Raw genomic sequence first — 15,217 nt, 5'->3', positions numbered from 1 at the left:
TTCAGCAGCACAAATCCCTCTTTTGTGCTGACAGTTTGTTACAGTGTATCAGTTGGAAGCCTAGGAGGTGTGCACTGGAAACAGACTCTCAGCAGTGAGAAGTATTAGGCTGGTCTAAGCCGTATCAGTCACTGACAGCAAGCAGAGATCTGAGCCAGTCAGTGGGTGGCGCATGTCCACAGCTGCTGTACACCGCCACCTAGAGCCCAGGAGGGAGAACTGCAGCTGTGGGACCATGTGCACAGGGTGTTGTCTGGTCAGCAGGGTGTGCTGTTGCTGCTGACATCTGGTGGCCGATGTGAGAACTACATCTACTACTCTAGACACGTGGAAGCCACTCAGAAAGCAGCTGTTAACGTAGAGCAGACAAAAGTGCGGCAGACATAAGTGCGGCAGGATCAACTTTATTACTGTCCTGTGCAGTGATCCAGCCCCATCCCTGCCCCCGCACAGCGCTGACGGATCCAATCCACTGCAAACAATTTCCTGTTCAGTATGACACCCCAAACCGGGGTCACTGAGTACACCCCGCAAAAGCTTCAGACAAGAGGGCGAGCCGACACTGGAACTGCATCCACACCTGCAGAGAGACAAACACCCGTCAGAACACCCCCGACAACTATACGACCCACAGCATAACATGTACGACCCTACAGGGGGCGGGGCAGGCTAAAGGCTCTCTTCTGTCTATCACCCTGCAGGGGGCGGGGCAGGCTCACAGCTCTTTTCTCTGTATCACCCTGCAGGGGGCAGGGCAGGCTCATAGCTCTCTTCTGTCTGTATCACCCTGCAGGAGGAGGGGCAGGCTCATAGCTCTCTTCTGTCTGTATCACCCTGCAGGGGGAGGGGCAGGCTCATAGCTCTCTTCTGTCTGTATCACCCTGCAGGAGGAGGGGCAGGCTCATAGCTCTCTTCTGTCTGTATCACCCTGCAGGAGGAGGGGCAGGCTCATAGCTCTCTTCTGTCTGTATCACCCTGCAGGAGGAGGGGCAGGCTCATAGCTCTCTTCTGTCTGTATCACCCTGCAGGAGGAGGGGCAGGCTCAGAGCTCTCTTCTGTCTGTATCACCCTGCAGGAGGAGGGGCAGGCTCATAGCTCTCTTCTGTCTGTATCACCCTGCAGGAGGAGGGGCAGGCTCATAGCTCTCCTCTGTCTGTATCACCCTGCAGGAGGAGGGGCAGGCTCATAGCTCTCCTCTGTCTGTATCACCCTGCAGGGGGAGGGGCAGGCTCATAGCTCTCTTCTGTCTGTATCACCCTGCAGGGGGAGGGGCAGGCTCATAGCTCTCTTCTGTCTGTATCACCCTGCAGGGGGAGGCAGGCTCATAGCTCTCTTCTGTCTGTATCACCCTGCAGGGGGAGGGGCAGGCTCATAGCTCTTCTGTCTGTATCACCCTGCAGGAGGAGGGGCAGACTCATAGCTCTCCTCTGTCTGTATCACCCTGCAGGAGGAGGGGCAGGCTCATAGCTCTCTTCTGTCTGTATCACCCTGTAGGGGGAGGGGCAGGCTCATAGCTCTCTTCTGTCTGTATCACCCTGCAGGGGGCGGGGCAGGCTCATAGCTCTCTTCTGTCTGTATCACCCTGCAGGAGGAGGGGCAGGCTCATAGCTCTCTTCTGTCTGTATCACCCTGCAGGGGGAGGGGCAGGCTCATAGCTCTCTTCTGTCTGTATCACCCTGCAGGAGGAGGGGCAGGCTCATAGCACTCTTCTGTCTGTATCACCCTGCAGGAGGAGGGGCAGGCTCATAGCTCTCTTCTGTCTGTATCACCCTGCAGGAGGAGGGGCAGGCTCATAACTCTCTTCTGTCTGTATCACCCTGCAGGAGGAGGGGCAGGCTCATAGCTCTCTTCTGTCTGTATCACCCTGCAGGAGGAGGGGCAGGCTCATAGCTCTCTTCTGTCTGTATCACCCTGCAGGAGGAGGGGCAGGCTCATAGCTCTCTTCTGTCTGTATCACCCTGCAGGAGGAGGGGCAGGCTCATAGCGCTCTCCTGTCTGTATCACCCTGCAGGAGGAGGGGCAGGCTCATAGCTCTCTTCTATATTACCCTGCAGGAGGAGGGGCAGGCTCATAGCTCTCTTCTGTCTGTATCACCCTGCAGGAGGAGGGGCAGGCTCATAGCTCTCCTCTGTCTGTATCACCCTGCAGGAGGAGGGGCAGGCTCATAGCTCTCTTCTGTCTGTATCACCCTGTAGGGGGAGGGGCAGGCTCATAGCTCTCTTCTGTCTGTATCACCCTGCAGGAGGAGGGGCAGGCTCATAGCTCTCTTCTGTCTGTATCACCCTGCAGGGGGAGGGGCAGGCTCATAGCTCTCTTCTGTCTGTATCACCCTGCAGGGGGGGGCAGGCTCATAGTTCTCTTCTGTCTGTATCACCCTGCAGGAGGAGGGGCAGGCTCATAGCTCTCTTCTGTCTGTATCACCCTGCAGGAGGAAGGGCAGGCTCATAGTTCTGTCTGTATCACCCTGCAGGAGGAGGGGCAGGCTCATAGCTCTCTTCTGTCTGTATCACCCTGCAGGAGGAGGGGCAGGCTCATAGCTCTCTTCTGTCTGTATCACCCTGCAGGGGGAGGGGCAGGCTCATAGCTCTCTTCTGTCTGTATCACCCTGCAGGGGGAGGGGCAGGCTCAGAGCTCTCTTCTGTCTGTATCACCCTGCAGGAGGAGGGGCAGGCTCATAGCTCTCGTCTCTCTGTATCACCCTGCAGGAGGAGGGGCAGGCTCATAGCTCTCTTCTGTCTGTATCACCCTGCAGGGGGAGGGGCAGGCTCATAGCTCTCTTCTGTCTGTATCACCCTGCAGGGGGAGGGGCAGGCTCATAGCTCTCTTCTGTCTGTATTACCCTGCAGGAGGAGGGGCAGGCTCATAGCTCTCTTCTGTCTGTATCACCCTGCAGGAGGAGGGGCAGGCTCATAGCTCTCTTCTGTCTGTATCACCCTGCAGGAGGAGGGGCAGGCTCATAGCTCTCTTCTGTCTGTATCACCCTGCAGGGGGAGGGGCAGGCTCATAGCTCTCTTCTGTCTGTATCACCCTGCAGGAGGAGGGGCAGGCTCATAGCTCTCGTCTGTCTGTATCACCCTGCAGGAGGAGGGGCAGGCTCATAGCTCTCTTCTGTCTGTATCACCCTGCAGGAGGAGGGGCAGGCTCATAGCTCTCCTCTGTCTGTATCACCCTGCAGGAGGAGGGGCAGGCTCATAGCTCTCTTCTGTCTGTATCACCCTGCAGGAGGAGGGGCAGGCTCATAGCTCTCTTCTGTCTGTATCACCCTGCAGGAGGAGGGGCAGGATCATAGCTCTCTTCTGTCTGTATCGCCCTGCAGAGGGAGGGGCAGGATCATAGCTCTCTTCTGTCTATCACCCTGCAGGGGGAGGGGCAGGCTCATAGCTCTCTTCTGTCTGTATCACCCTGCAGGAGGAGGGGCAGGCTCATAGCTCTCTTCTGTCTGTATCACCCTGCAGGAGGAGGGGCAGGCTCATAGCTCTCGTCTCTCTGTATCACCCTGCAGGAGGAGGGGCAGGCTCATAGCTCTTCTGTCTGTATCTGTCATGCCCCACTCTGACGATGTGCGGAGGTCAGCCAGGATTGCAGCACGAGTCCAGTATTTGTTTTGATGCTGTGCTGGATCCGCCTCGCATCAGGTGCACTGGGTGGAGTCATTCGTTTAAATAGTCTCCAGCTAAAGTGCTCTGAGCGGATTATACTCATCATTGTGGTCTTCGAAGCTGGGAAGGAAGGTTGGCTGTTTGTTCCTGCTCTCAGCAGATAAGTGTCTTTTCTTGTTTGGTTGTTTATGTAATCTATCCCATCCAGGTTCTGTGCGAGCTGGCAGCTCCTTTCTCCCCACTTCACCATCTCAGGGAGTTCAGGGTTCTGTTAGTATAGGCTGGTGGACACAGCAAATCTACCATCAAGATTTGTCTGTGGGCTGAGCATTGTAGGGAAAGAGGTCAGGGATAAATTAGGAGGTGACCCTTCCCCTGTCTCTCGTCCAGAGCCTGGTTGGTGTGTTATCTGTTAACTGTGCACGTCCGCCGTGACATTATAATCCGCCTTACTGTGACTGCCATTGCTCAGCGTTTATGTGATGGCGTCAATTGATGCACTGGTTGACCGCATGCAGGGTTTGTCCCTGGAGGTTGCGGATCTACTTAGTTCGGTCACACAGTGTCAGAGGGTGTTGGCTTCAGGTACAGGTCAAATTGTTGGGGAGCCTAAAGTCGCTCTTCCGGAGAAATTTGCAGGGGGTACTGATGATTTTTTCCGTTTCAAGGAATCATGTAAGTTGTACTTTCGTTTGTGCCCATTTTCTTCAGGTAATGAAGATCAGAGGGTGGGTATCGTCATGTCTTTGCTGAAAGGGGACGCGCAATCCTGGGCTTTTTCTCTGCCGCCCGGTTCTCTGGCTCTCCGGTCGGTGGAGGAATTTTTTAAAGCCCTGGGATTGATTTACGATGACCCAGATTAGGAGTTTAGGAGGTGGGCTACTGAGTCAGGGTGGAACGACCCCGCGTTACGTAGCCAGTTTTGTCAGGGGTTATCTGAAAGGTTGAAGGATGCCCTGGCTTTTCATGAATACCCAGGTACTTTGGAAAACGCAATGTCTTTGGCGATACGTTTGGATAGACGTATCAGAGAGAGGGGTAAGGGTCCCTCCGTGCAGGGGATTCCTCCCGCGTGTGGTTTTGTTCCACCAGCTGCCCAGGGAGATATTGCTTGTTATTCTGGCCTAGGAGAGGAACCCATGCAGTTAGGTCAGATATCTTTCCATTCGGATAATAGAGACTTTCGTAAAGCGCACAATTTATGTTTCTTTTGTGGAAAGAGGGGTCATTTTGTTTTTTCTTGTCCGTATGTTGAACCTCAGGGGAGAGTGATAAAGAAAAAGAAAAAAAAACCTCCCTCACACTTGGTAGTATGAATGGTGTGGTGGAGCAGACTGGTATGCAAGTTCCCTGCAGTTCCCATTTTCTCCTTTCAGCTATGGTGGCGCTAGAGTCTCGAAATGTGTTTGTTGATGTTTTTCTTGATTGTGGTGCTGGGGTAAATTTTATTGACTTTCTGTTTCTTGAGGGTTTGGGACTAAGTATTTGCACGTTAGAGAACGAGATTCGTGTTTTTGCCATTGATTCTTCCCCTCTTTCTCAAGGGAGCCTTACTCACGTTGTTCATGGTATTCATTTAAGGGTGGGTGATTCACATGCTGAGATTATTTCCTGTTTCGTCATGAAGGATTTGCCAGCTCCAATAGTTTTGGGGTTGCCATGGTTGTCTAAACATAACCCAACTATAGACTGGCAGGCAAGACAAATCATTGGTTGGAGCAAGTTTTGTTCGGATAATTGTCTTGTCACATCTATTTCTGAAGTGTCCGTTACGGCCTTGCCTCAGTATCTCTCAGATTTTTCGGACGTGTTTGCGGAGGGTGGGGCTCAGGAATTGCCCCCCTCGTGACTATGATTGTCCTGTGAATCTCATTCCAGGGGCTAAGTTGCCTAAGTCTCGGCTCTACAACCTCTCTCAACCCGAGAGAGAGGTCATGCGAAAGTATGTCGCCGAGAGTTTGGCAAAGGGTCATATTAGACCATCTAAGTCTCCAGTGGCTGTAGGTTTGTTCTTCGTGAAGAAGAAAGATGGATCACTGAGACCGTGAAAGATGGATCACTGAGACCACCAAAGGGTCATATTAGGCCATCTAAGTCTCCAGTGGCTGTAGGTTTGTTCTTTGTTAAGAAGAAAGATGGATCACTGAGACCGTGTTTGGATTTCCGGGAGCTGAATCTTATTACAGTCCGGGATCCATATCCCCTGCCTTTGATCTCTGATCTTTTTGATCAGATTGTTGGAGCCAAGGTGTTCTCCAAGTTGGATTTGAGAGGAGCATACAATCTGATCAGGATCAAGGAGGGGGATGAGTGGAAAACGGCCTTTAATACGCACGAGGGTCATTTTGAGAACCTGGTAATGCCTCTTGGGTTGACGAACATCAGAGGTGGGGGTTGGGGCGGTGCTTTCGCAGGGTCCTTCTCCTGGCAAGTGGGTCCCGTGTGCCTTCTTCTCCAGGAAGCTCTCGGTCGCTGAGAGGAATTATGATGTTGGAGATAGGGAGTTTTTGGCGATCAAGTTGGCCTTTGAAGAATGGCGTCACTGGTTAGAGGGGGCTTCTCACCCCGTTACTGTGTATACAGACCATAAGAATTTGGCTTACCTGCAATCTGCCAAGCGTCTGAACCCTAGACATGCCAGATGGTCATTGTTTTTTACCAGGTTCAATTTCGTGGTTACCTTTCGCCCAGGGGTCAAGAACGTCAAGGCAGATGCCTTGTCTCGCAGCTTCCCTGGGGGAGGTGATTCAGAAGATCCACGCCGATTTTGGCGGATGGAGTGGTGGTCTCCGCTCTGTACCCTGAATTGGAGATGGAGGTGTTGGGAGCTCAGGAGGGGGCTCCTGGTTCGTGTCCCCCAGGGAGGTTGTTTGTTCCTGAGGGCCTACGATACAAGGTGTTCAAGGAACATCACGATACTGTTCTCGCTGGAAATCCTGGTGGTAAGTCCACCTGTGATCTGGTGTCCCGGAGGTTCTGGTGGCCAGGGTTACGTAAGAGCATTGAGAATTACGTGACAGCCTGTGAAACCTGCGCTCGGTCAAAGGTTGCTCATACTCGACCGGCTGGTTCACTTCTTCTATTGTCTATTCCGTCTCGTCCTTGGACACATTTGTCCATGGACTTTATTACGGACCTACCGAGTTCCTCCGGGAGAACTGTGATTTTGGTGGTAGTTGATCGTTTCAGTAAAATGGCTCACTTTATACCACTAACAAGTCTGCCTAACGCTAAGACTCTTGCGCAGATTTTTGTGGATAATATTGTTAAATTGCACGGTATTCCTTCGGATATTGTCTCTGATAGGGGCACGCAGTTTGTCTCCAGGTTTTGGAGGGCGTTCTGCTCTCGACTTGGCATTCAACTTTCTTTCTCGTCGGCTTTTCATCCACAGTCGAATGGTCAGACGGAGCGTACTAATCAAAACCTGGAGACCTACTTGAGGTGCTTTGTGGCTGAGAATCAGGAGGACTGGTCCTCATTCTTGCCCTTAGCAGAATTTGCATTGAATAACCGTAGGCAGGAGTCCACGGGTAAGTCGCCATTTTTTGGCGCATACGGTTTCCATCCTCAGTTTGGTACCTTTTCTGGGTCTGGTTCCTCTGGGATGCCAGAGGAGGAGAGATTCTCTTCTGCCTTATCCTCCATCTGGCGGGGGATTCAGGGGAATTTGGAGAGGATGGGTGAGAGGTATAAATGAATGGCTGACAGGAGACGTGTGACTGGTCCGGACCTGTGTGTGGGTGATCTGGTGTGGTTGTCCACTAGGAATATCAAGTTGAGAATGCCATCTTGGAAACTGGGTCCAAGCTTTGTTGGTCCATATAAGATTTCTGCTGTGATCAATCCTGTGGCATTTCGACTTGATCTGCCGCAGACTTGGAGGATCCACGATGTCTTCCACAGGTCTTTACTAAAAAAATATGTTAAACCGGTGGTACCATCGCCATTGCCTCCTCCTCCTGTTCTGGTCGAGGGAAACTTGGAGTTCGAGATCTCCAGGATTCTCGACTCAAGAGTTCTGCGGGGTTCCCTCCAGTACCTGGTTCACTGGAGGGGGTACGGTCCTGAGGAGAGGATGTGGGTTCCGGTGTCAGATGTCAACGCCAGCCGTCTGGTGAGGGCCTTTCATAGGTCTCATCCGGATAAGGTTGGCCCAGGGTGTCCGGAGGTCACCCGTAGAAGGGGGGGGTACTGTCATGCCCCACTCTGACGATGTGCGGAGGTCGGCCAGGATTGCAGCACGAGTCTAGTATTTGTTTTGATGCTGTGCTGGATCGGCCTCGCATCAGGTGCACTGGGTGGAGTCATTAGTTTAAATAGTCTCCAGCTAAAGTGCTCTGAGCGGATTATACTCATCATTGTGGTCTTGGAAGCTAGGAAGGAAGGTTGGCTGTCTGTTCCTGCTCTCAGCAGATAAGTGTCTTTTCTTGTTTGGTTGTTTATGTCATCTTACCCGTCCAGGTTCTGTGCGAGCTGGCAGCTCCTTTCTCCCCACTTCACCATCTCAGGGAGTTCAGGGTTCTGTTAGTATAGGCTGGTGGACACAGCAAATCTACCATCAAGATTTGTCTGTGGACTGAGCATTGTAGGGAAAGAGGTCAGGGATAAATTAGGAGGTGACCCTTCCCCTGTCTCTCGTCCAGAGCCTGGTTGGTGTGTTATCTGTTAACTGTGCACATCCGCCGTGACAGTATCACCCTGCAGGAGGAGGGGCAGGCTCATAGCTCTCCTCTGTCTGTATCACCCTGCAGGAGGAGGGGCAGGCTCATAGCTCTCTTCTGTCTGTATCACCCTGCAGGAGGAGGGGCAGGCTCATAGCTCTCTTCTGTCTGTATCACCCTGCAGGAGGAGGGGCAGGCTCATAGATCTCTTCTGTCTGTATCACCCTGCAGGGGGAGGGGCAGGCTCATAGCTCTTCTATATCACCCTGTAGGAGGAGGGGCAGGCTCATAGCTCTCTTCTGTCTGTATCACCCTGCAGGAGGAGGGGCAGGCTCATAGCTCTCTTCTGTCTGTATCACCCTGCAGGAGGAGGGGCAGGCTCATAGCTCTCTTCTGTCTGTATCACCCTGCAGGAGGAGGGGCAGGCTCATAGCTCTCTTCTGTCTGTATCCCCCTGCAGGGGGAGGGGCAGGCTCATAGCTCTCTTCTGTCTGTATCACCCTGCAGGAGGAGGGGCAGGCTCATAGCTCTCTTCTGTCTGTATCGCCCTGCAGGAGGAGGGGCAGGCTCATAGCTCTCCTCTGTCTGTATCACCCTGCACAGGAGGGGCAGGCTCATAGCTCTCCTCTGTCTGTATCACCCTGCAGGAGGCGGGGCAGGCTCATAGCTCTCTTCTGTCTGTATCACCCTGCAGGGGGAGGGGCAGGCTCATAGCTCTCTTCTGTCTGTATCACCCTGCAGGAGGAGGGGCAGGCTCATAGCTCTCTTCTGTCTGTATCACCCTGCAGGAGGAGGGGCAGGCTCATAGCTCTCTTCTGTCTGTATCACCCTGCAGGAGGAGGGGCAGGCTCATAGCTCTCTTCTGTCTGTATCACCCTGCAGGAGGAGGGGCAGGCTCATAGCTCTCCTCTGTCTGTATCACCCTGCAGGGGGAGGGGCAGGCTCATAGCTCTCTTCTGTCTGTATCACCCTGCAGGAGGAGGGGCAGGCTCATAGCTCTCTTCTGTCTGTATCACCCTGCAGGAGGAGGGGCCGGCTCATAGCTCTCTTCTGTCTGTATCACCCTGCAGGAGGAGGGGCAGGCTCATAGCTCTCTTCTGTCTGTATCACCCTGCAGGGGGCGGGGCAGGCTCATAGCTCTCCTCTGTCTGTATCACCCTGCAGGAGGAGGGGCAGGCTCATAGCTCTCTTCTGTCTGTATCACCCTGCAGGAGGAGGGGCAGGCTCATAGCTCTCCTCTGTCTGTATCACCCTGCAGGAGGAGGGGCAGGCTCATAGATCTCTTCTGTCTGTATCACCCTGCAGGAGGAGGGGCAGGCTCATAGATCTCTTCTGTCTGTATCACCCTGCAGGAGGAGGGGCAGGCTCATAGCTCTCCTCTTCTGTATCACCCTGCAGGGGGAGGGGCAGGCTCATAGCTCTCTTCTGTCTGTATCACCCTGCAGGAGGAGGGGCAGGCTCATAGCTCTCTTCTGTCTGTATCACCCTGCAGGAGGAGGGGCAGGCTCATAGCTCTCTTCTGTCTGTATCACCCTGCAGGGGGAGGGGCAGGCTCATAGCTCTCTTCTGTCTGTATCACCCTGCAGGGGGAGGGGCAGGCTCATAGCTCTCTTCTGTCTGTATCACCCTGCAGGAGGAGGGGCAGGCTCATAGCTCTCCTCTGTCTGTATCACCCTGCAGGGGGAGGGGCAGGCTCATAGCTCTCCTCTGTCTGTATCACCCTGCAGGAGGAGGGGCAGGCTCATAGCTCTCTTCTGTCTGTATCACCCTGCAGGAGGAGGGGCAGGCTCATAGCTCTCCTCTGTCTGTATCACCCTGCAGGAGGAGGGGCAGGCTCATAGCTCTCTTCTGTCTGTATCACCCTGCAGGGGGAGGGGCAGGCTCATAGCTCTCTTCTGTCTGTATCACCCTGCAGGAGGAGGGGCAGGCTCATAGCTCTCTTCTGTCTGTATCACCCTGCAGGAGGAGGGGCAGGCTCATAGCTCTCTTCTGTCTGTATCACCCTGCAGGGGGAGGGGCAGGCTCATAGCTCTCCTCTGTCTGTATCACCCTGCAGGAGGAGGGGCAGGCTCATAGCTCTCTTCTGTCTGTATCACCCTGCAGGAGGAGGGGCAGGCTCATAGCTCTCTTCTGTCTGTATCACCCTGCAGGAGGAGGGGCAGGCTCATAGCTCTCTTCTGTCTGTATCACCCTGCAGTGGGAGGGGCAGGCTCATAGCTCTCTTCTGTCTGTATCACCCTGCAGGAAGAGGGGCAGGCTCATAGCTCTCTTCTGTCTGTATCACCCTGCAGGGGGAGGGGCAGGCTCATAGCTCTCTTCTGTCTGTATCACCCTGCAGGAGGAGGGGCAGGCTCATAGCTCTCCTCTGTCTGTATCACCCTGCAGGAGGATGGGCAGGCTCATAGCTCTCTTCTGTCTGTATCACCCTGCAGGAGGAGGGGCAGGCTCATAGCTCTCTTCTGTCTGTATCACCCTGCAGGAGGAGGGGCAGGCTCATAGCTCTCTTCTGTCTGTATCACCCTGCAGGAGGAGGGGCAGGCTCATAGCTCTCCTCTGTCTGTATCACCCTGCAGGGGGAGGGGCAGGCTCATAGCTCTCTTCTGTCTGTATCACCCTGCAGGAGGAGGGGCAGGCTCATAGCTCTCTTCTGTCTGTATCACCCTGCAGGAGGAGGGGCAGGCTCATAGCTCTCCTCTGTCTGTATCACCCTGCAGGGGGAGGGGCAGGCTCATAGCTCTCCTCTGTCTGTATCACCCTGCAGGAGGAGGGGCAGGCTCATAGCTCTCTTCTGTCTGTATCACCCTGCAGGAGGAGGGGCAGGCTCATAGCTCTCGTCTGTCCGGTGGTACCTACCTCTGAAACTTTCTCCGTCTCTCTGGTCGTCTCTCCCCAGGCTTCCAAGTTGCGGTTTAGGGTGGACATAAGTTTGGCGGCTTCCTCCAGACCCTGACAAAGGATATACAGATTAATGTGAAGAGCATTCTATACTACAGGAATATGGGGTGACATGTAGTACAGCAGTACATCCTATAACACCGGGGTGACATGTAGTACAGCAGTACATCCTATAACACCAGGGTGACATGTAGTACAGCAGTGTATCCTATAACACCGGGGTGACATGTAGTACAGCAGTACATCCTATAACACCGGGGTGACATGTAGTACAGCAGTGTATCCTATAACACCAGGGTGACATGTAGTACAGCAGTGTATCCTATAACACCGGGGTGACATGTAGTACAGCAGTGTATCCTATAACACCGGGGTGACATGTAGTACAGCAGTGTATCCTATAACACCGGGGTGACATGTAGTACAGCAGTACATCCTATAACACCGGGGTGACATGTAGTACAGCAGTGTATCCTATAACACCGGGGTGACATGTAGTACAGCAGTGTATCCCATAACACCGGGGTGACATGTAGTACAGCAGTATATCCCATAACACCGGGGTGACATGTAGTACAGCAGTGTATCCTATAACACCGGGGTGACATGTAGTACAGCAGTGTATCCAGGGTGACATGTAGTACAGCAGTGTATCCTATAACACCGGGGTGACATGTAGTACAGCAGTGTATCCTATAACACCGGGGTGACATGTAGTACAGCAGTGTATCCTATAACACCGGGGTGACATGTAGTACAGCAGTGTATCCTATAACACCAGGGTGACCTGTAGTACAGCAGTATATCCTATAACACCGGGGTGACATGTAGTACAGCAGTATATCCTATAACACCGGGGTGACATGTAGTACAGCAGTGTATCCTATAACACCGGGGTGACATGTAGTACAGCAGTATATCCTATAACACCGGGGTGACATGTAGTACAGCAGTGTATCCAGGGTGACATGTAGTACAGCAGTGTATCCTATAACAGCGGGGTGACATGTAGTACAGCAGTGTATCCTATAACACCGGGGTGACATGTAGTACAGCAGTGTATCCTATAACACCGGGGTGACATGTAGTACAGCAGTACATCCTATAACACCGGGGTGACATGTAGTACAGCAGTGTATCCTATAACACCGGGGTGACATGTAGTACAGCAGTGTATCCCATAACACCGGGGTGACATGTAGTACAGCAGTGTATCCCATAACACCGGGGTGACATGTAGTACAGCAGTGTATCCTATAACACCGGGGTGACATGTAGTACAGCAGTATATCCCATAACACCGGGGTGACATGTAGTACAGCAGTGTATCCTATAACACCGGGGTGACATGTAGTACAGCAGTGTATCCTATAACACCGGGGTGACATGTAGTACAGCAGTATATCCTATAACACCGGGGTGACATGTAGTACAGCAGTGTATCCTATAACACCGGGGTGACATGTAGTACAGCAGTATATCCTATAACACCAGGGTGACATGTAGTACAGCAGTATATCCTATAACACCAGGGTGACATGTAGTACAGCAGTGTATCCTATAACACCAGGGTGACATGTAGTACAGCAGTGTATCCTATAACACCGGGGTGACATGTAGTACAGCAGTGTATCCTATAACACCGGGGTGACATGTAGTACAGCAGTGTATCCAGGGTGACATGTAGTACAGCAGTGTATCCTATAACACCGGGGTGACATGTAGTACAGCAGTGTATCCTATAACACCAGGGTGACATGTAGTACAGCAGTATATCCTATAACACCGGGGTGACATGTAGTACAGCAGTATATCCTATAACACCGGGGTGACATGTAGTACAGCAGTGTATCCTATAACACCGGGGTGACATGTAGTACAGCAGTGTATCCTATAACACCGGGGTGACATGTAGTACAGCAGTATATCCTATAACACCGGGGTGACATGTAGTACAGCAGTGTATCCTATAACACCGGGGTGACATGTAGTACAGCAGTGTATCCTATAACACCGGGGTGACATGTAGTACAGCAGTGTATCCTATAACACCGGGGTGACATGTAGTACAGCAGTGTATCCTATAACACCGGGGTGACATGTAGTACAGCAGTATATCCTATAACACCGGGGTGACATGTAGTACAGCAGTGTATCCTATAACACCAGGGTGACATGTAGTACAGCAGTGTATCCTATAACACCGGGGTGACATGTAGTACAGCAGTGTATCCTATAACACCAGGGTGACATGTAGTACAGCAGTGTATCCTATAACACCGGGGTGACATGTAGTACAGCAGTGTATCCTATAACACCGGGGTGACATGTAGTACAGCAGTGTATCCTATAACACCGGGGTGACATGTAGTACAGCAGTGTATCCTATAACACCGGGGTGACATGTAGTACAGCAGTATATCCTATAACACCGGGGTGACATGTAGTACAGCAGTGTATCCAGGGTGACATGTAGTGCAGCAGTATATCCTATAACACCAGGGTGACATGTAGTACAGCAGTGTATCCTATAACACCGGGGTGACATGTAGTACAGCAGTGTATCCTATAACACCGGGGTGACATGTAGTACAGCAGTGTATCCTATAACACCGGGGTGACATGTAGTACAGCAGTATATCCTATAACACCGGGGTGACATGTAGTACAGCAGTGTATCCCATAACACCGGGGTGACATGTAGTACAGCAGTGTATCCTATAACACCGGGGTGACATGTAGTACAGCAGTGTATCCTATAACACCGGGGTGACATGTAGTACAGCAGTGTATCCTATAACACCGGGGTGACATGTAGTACAGCAGTGTATCCTATAACACCGGGGTGACATGTAGTACAGCAGTGTATCCTATAACACCGGGGTGACATGTAGTACAGCAGTGTATCCTATAACACCGGGGTGACATGTAGTACAGCAGTGTATCCTATAACACCAGGGTGACATGTAGTACAGCAGTGTATCCTATAACACCAGGGTGACATGTAGTACAGCAGTGTATCCTATAACACCGGGGTGACATGTAGTACAGCAGTGTATCCTATAACACCAGGGTGACATGTAGTACAGCAGTGTATCCTATAACACCAGGGTGACATGTAGTACAGCAGTGTATCCTATAACACCGGGGTGACATGTAGTACAGCAGTGTATCCTATAACACCAGGGTGACATGTAGTACAGCAGTGTATCCTATAACACCGGGGTGACATGTAGTACAGCAGTGTATCCTATAACACCGGGGTGACATGTAGTACAGCAGTGTATCCTATAACACCGGGGTGACATGTAGTACAGCAGTGTATCCTATAACACCGGGGTGACATGTAGTACAGCAGTGTATCCTATAACACCGGGGTGACATGTAGTACAGCAGTGTATCCTATAACACCGGGGTGACATGTAGTACAGCAGTGTATCCTATAACACGGGGTGACATGTAGTACAGCAGTGTATTCTATAACACCGGGGTGACATGTAGTACAGCAGTGTATCCTATAACACCGGGGTGACATGTAGTACAGCAGTGTATCCTATAACACCGGGGTGACATGTAGTACAGCTGTACATTACATCCTGTCACGTGATTCACCTCTCGGATCCTGTCCACGTGATTCTCCCGCTGGGTCTCGTAGTCCGCGCGCTCCATCTTTCCCGCCAAACCACAACTCTCGGAGCTCCGCGCGGCACACTGACTGGAGGCGTACTACTGACGCAGGCGCAGTCAGGACCGAGTGTCAACACGATATAACTCCCTGCTCCATCTAGCGGCTGGTGGGAGGTAATGCAGTGTCTATAAGTAATGCCTAATATGTGCTCTTCTGTCACCTAGTGGCCGGCCGAGGGTACTGCCACTTGTACATCCTGTTCTTTTAGGGTCTGTTCAAATAGTGATTTTTTTCCAGCAGAATTTTGGGATGGATACTGCTCTACAGATCCTCTATCTTCAGTGTGGGGCAGGGCAAAAGGGGCAGCTGCCCCGGGCCCAGTTGCTCCTGGGGGGCCCAAGGCAGCTCCCTGTCCCGTCCCGATCCTAATC

General features: G+C 52.4%; 1 long non-coding RNA gene across 1 annotated transcript; it reads right to left on the bottom strand.

Annotated features, from left to right (window-relative positions):
• Positions 1–388: 388 nt before the first annotated feature.
• Positions 389–14,925, bottom strand: LOC120986676. Its single transcript, XR_005775742.1, has 3 exons — positions 14,771–14,925; positions 11,117–11,209; positions 389–580 (listed from the first exon to the last, which is right to left on the bottom strand). It is a non-coding gene; the product is annotated as an uncharacterized LOC120986676 (long non-coding RNA).
• Positions 14,926–15,217: the final 292 nt, after the last annotated feature.

Source organism: Bufo bufo, chromosome 1, assembly GCF_905171765.1.
Source record: "Bufo bufo chromosome 1, aBufBuf1.1, whole genome shotgun sequence".
NCBI classification, from domain to species: domain Eukaryota; kingdom Metazoa; phylum Chordata; class Amphibia; order Anura; family Bufonidae; genus Bufo; species Bufo bufo.
This window is presented reverse-complemented; position numbering and strand designations above follow the sequence as displayed.